The following is a 4,388-nucleotide window of genomic DNA, read 5'->3' on the forward strand; positions in this document are numbered from 1 at the left end:
TGAGCCGAACGGTGACAACAGACCCTGCCAGGGTCAAGGGTCGTGCTGGGCGCCGGGTGGGTTTCAGACCTGTGAGAGGGAAAGGGCCGGTGTCACTGAGCCTTAAAGGGGACAGACGTCTGTTTATCAGAGGAAGACATAAAGCCATTGGCTGTGGTGGAGCGGGCGCTGGGGGAGGAGGGGTTCTCCTGGTTCTCTGGTTCTCCTGGTTCCCCTCTCTGGTTTCTCACCTGTCCTGTCCAGCAGGAGGCAGCAGAGCGCAGGTTCTGCTGCTGGAAGCTTCAGACTGAGCTGCTCGGCAAGAGGAGCTTATTAGTATCAGATAAGGTGATGCTGCTGGACGACGGGGACGGAAAGGACGGGAGCAGGAGCCGGCCTGGACTCTGAACAAGCTCGCTCCAGACACATGACGTCATACAGTGACTTGACTGGGTCATCAGTCACTGCGCTGACCCCTCGCGTCTCCTTCCTCCCACAGAGGTCATCCCCACCGACAAGGTGGAGGTGGGCTTCAAGGACATCGACGCCGCCATCCTGGTGGGCTCCATGCCCGCAGGAGGGCATGGAGAGGAAGGACACTGCTGAAGGCCAACGTGGCCATCTTCAAGACGCAGGGCGCGCCCTGGACAAGTACGCCAAGAAGACCGTCAGGGTGAGTCCGCTGGCTCCGTCCCCCAGGTCCTCACTGCAGGACCCGGGCCAGGACCCAGAACAGGGCCTTTGATTCCAGGAAATGAGAGTGCTGACTCGGCATATTGAGGGTTCTGTCCGGTCCCATGTGGGTCCAGAGCTGTGGGGCCCTGCTGTGGTCTCTGTCCCGGTCCCTGTGGGTCCAGAGCCTGCCGGGTCCCTGCTGTGGTCTCTGTCCCGGTCCCTGTGGGTCCCAGAGCTGTGGGTCCCTGCTGTGGTCTCTGTCCCGGTCCTGCTGTGGTCTCTGTCCCGGTCCTGCCTGTGGTCGCTGTCCCGGTCCCCTGCTGTGGTCTCTGTCCCGGTCCCTGCTGTGGTCTAACTGCTTTCCTCCGGGCAGGTTCTGGTGGTGGGGAACCCGCAACACCAAACTGTCTGATCGCCTCCAAGTAGCTCCTCCATCCCCAAGGAGAACTTCTCCTGCCTGACCCGCCTGGACCACAACAGAGCCTGCTCCCAGGTACCCGGTCCCGGTCCCGGTCCGGCCCGGACCAGACCCAGACCCCAAAACGTGGGTCAGTAACGTCAGTACTGTGGTCCGCGTGGCCCGCGCGGCGGCGTCGTCCGACCAGGTGAAGAACGTCATCATCTGGGGGAACCACTCCTCCACCCAGTACCCGACGTGCACCAGCCCTGGTCAGCGTGCACGGCAGCCCCACCCCCTACGAGGCGCGGTGAAGGACGACGCCTGGCTGCAGGGAGACTCATCTCTGTGAGTCCCGCGTCCCGGCCCGGTTCAGCCTGGAGCCACACCGTCACTAACCCTGGTCCTCACTGGTCCTCACTGGTCCTCGCTGTCCCTCGCTGGTCCTCGCTGGTCCTCGCTGTCCCTCGCTGGTCCTCGCTGTCCCTCGCTGGTCCTCGCTGTCTCTCGCTGGTCCTCGCTGTCCCTCGCTGGTCCTCACTGTCCCTCGCTGGTCCTCACTGTCCCTCGCTGGTCCTCACTGTCCCTCGCTGTCCCTCGCTGGTCCTCGCTGTCCCTCGCTGTCCCTCGTGGTCCTCGCCAACATGCAGAGAGCCTGTCTTCAGGGGCCTTCTTCTTCTTCTGTGGTGTCTGTGTGAAAATAAGGGTGAACATGCCAACAGCACCTAGTGGCAGGAAGTGTAAATGCAGGGAATTAAACTACGAGCCACTCAGGAACTCTTCATCAGGCTTTGTTCTGTGAAGGATTTAAATTCTACCGTCATGTGAGCTGTAGCTCATACCGCGAGGCGAGGCGAGGTGAAAATCCTCAGGTAGTGCTGTTGTCTGACGGGCAGCTGTACCCGGACACGTCCTCACTGTCCCCTGTCCCCCTGTCCCCTGCAGACGGTGCAGCAGCGTGGAGCCGCCGTCATCAAGGCCAGGAAGCTGTCCAGCGCCATGTCTGCTGCCAAGGCCATCTGTGACACATGAGGGACATCTGGTTCGGGACCAAGGAGGTCCGTGTCCCTCGCAGCCCGTCAGAAGGACGTCTGTTCTCTGATGTGTCAGAGGGGACGTGAAGCTCACCGTGTCCGTCTCCTGCAGGGGGAGTTCATCTCCATGGGAGTGTACGCTGCCGGCAACTCTACGGCATCCGGAGGACCTCATCTACTCCTTCCCGTCCAGATCAAGGTCAGGACACGCCACGTTCCCTCTGGGGGGGGCCCTGTTGGCCCGGGGGGGGGGGGGGGGCTTGGTTGGCCTGTGGGGGTTCGGGGGGGGTCTCTGGTTGGACGGGGGGGGTTGTGGTCTGGTTGGGGGGGGGGGTTGTGGTCTCTGGTTGGGGGGGTCTCTGGTTGGGGGGGGGTCGGGGGTCTCTGGTTGGGGGGGGTCTCTGGTTGGGGGGGGGTTGTGGTCTCTGTGGGGGGGGGTCTCTGGTTGGCCTCACAGATGTTGTCATGTGTGTCCCTGACAGAACAAGACCTGGAAGATGGTGGACGGACTTCCATCAACGGCTTCTCCGTGCCAAGATGGACGCCACAGCGGCAGAGCTGGTGGAGGAGCGGGACCCCGCCCTGGACTTCCTGTCCCAGTGACTGTCTCTGTCCCCACCTGCTGGACAGCAGCAGCATGTAGACCCCCTGAAGCCCGTCTGCTCCCGGCTGTGAAGACCAGCCTCACCGCTCCACCCTGCTTCTGTGTGTGTGTGTGTGTGTGTGTGTGTGTGTGTGTGTGTGTGTGTGTGTGTCCTGTCTGTTAGACACCAGGAAAAGGTGTGTGTTGGTAGAAGGTAACATTCAGTAGCTGTCCTGGTTTGAAACCAATAAAAGAACCTGACAGAACCAAGCCTCTGCTGGTCTTTCTGCCTCACCCGTCCCTGTCCCCGTCTGGAGTCTCACCTGTCCCTGTCCCCGTCTGGAGTCTCACCTGACCCTGTCCCCGTCTGGAGTCTCACCTGACCCTGTCCCCGTCTGGAGTCTCACCTGTCCCTGTCCCCGTCTGGAGTCTCACCTGTCCCTGTCCCCGTCTGGAGTCTCACCTGACCCTGTCCCCATCTGGAGTCTCACCCGTCCCCGTCTGGAGTCTCACCTGACCCTGTCCCATCTGGAGTCTCACCCGTCCCCGTCTGGAGTCTCACCTGACCCTGTCCCCGTCTGGAGTCTCACCCGTCCCCGTCTGGAGCAGGGTTCTCGTGTTGGACCTCTCCCGGGACTTCCTGGTTGGGCTTCTCACAGGCCGGCTGGCTTAAAGAGTGAGGCGTGATGAAACGGAGACCTAAGACATGGAGGACACCGGCCCTCCAGGACTACCATTGGTCTCACCTGTGTCTCCTCCTCTACCGTCACATTACAGAGCCTCTTCCTCCTCTAACATCAGGGGTGCCCAATACGTGGCTCACGATCGCCTGGTGGACGGCCTGGCAGCAAACGGAGGATGGACGGTCGGCCGTCATCGATCCGACGTCTGATCACTTGTTGACTTCCGGGGCGTCGCCCTACGTGAGAGACCGCGCAGCGCTGGCTTCTCCAGTGAGCATGCTGCATGGCCTCCAGCTTCTTTTTACTACATCTGACGGTATGACGGTGAGAGCCAGCTGGACCGAGCAGGACGCCGAACACCTGCTGCTCCACACGGAGTGGGAGGAGGACCGGCGCCTGCAGAAGGGAGACGTGGAGCGGCGCTCTCAGCCTGTTCACAAGAACCATCAGGCTGATTTTCCTCCGAAAAGTGAGACGAGAGAGAAGGTGAACCACTCTTTCTCCGTTTGCGTGCGGACCGGCGACCCATTTATTTTCACGTGCACGTGTGATTCCACCGTTCACATCGGAGCAGGACAGCTCACCGGGGCTCACAGGTGAAAACCCTGCCTGTCCCTCTGCACAGGGCGGCAGGCCCACCACCTGAGCCCTCCTGCGCCCCCTGGCGGTTTGAGGTCTACACACACACACACACACACACACACACACACACACACACACACACACACTTTCAGGTGCTGTTTCGATGAGCCGTGTTCAGACGTCGGGGTGCAGAGCAGTCACCACGCCCACACTCCTCCAGTTCCGAGCAATCGCCCTCCTGGCGTGTAACAGTCCAAAGTCCGATTCCTGTCTTGGGGAAACCGACAGGATATATTCCCAGAATACAGAGTTTGGCACATAAAGGCATTTTAACCTTAAATATTCAGACAAACAGTTTAAAGTCATTCCAAAAACTTCTGTATATTCGGGCATTCCCATAAACAGGACTAAGAGTTCCTTTATCAACTTGGCATTAGGTGCAAACATCTGGAATA

At 60.4% G+C, this 4,388-nt stretch overlaps 1 pseudogene; it reads left to right on the forward strand.

Annotated features, from left to right (window-relative positions):
* Positions 1–465: 465 nt before the first annotated feature.
* Positions 466–2,883, forward strand: LOC115384885 (malate dehydrogenase, cytoplasmic-like; annotated as a pseudogene).
* Positions 2,884–4,388: the final 1,505 nt, after the last annotated feature.

This window comes from Salarias fasciatus, unplaced genomic scaffold (genome assembly GCF_902148845.1).
Source record: "Salarias fasciatus unplaced genomic scaffold, fSalaFa1.1, whole genome shotgun sequence".
In the NCBI taxonomy this organism is placed as follows: Eukaryota; Metazoa; Chordata; class Actinopteri; order Blenniiformes; family Blenniidae; genus Salarias; species Salarias fasciatus.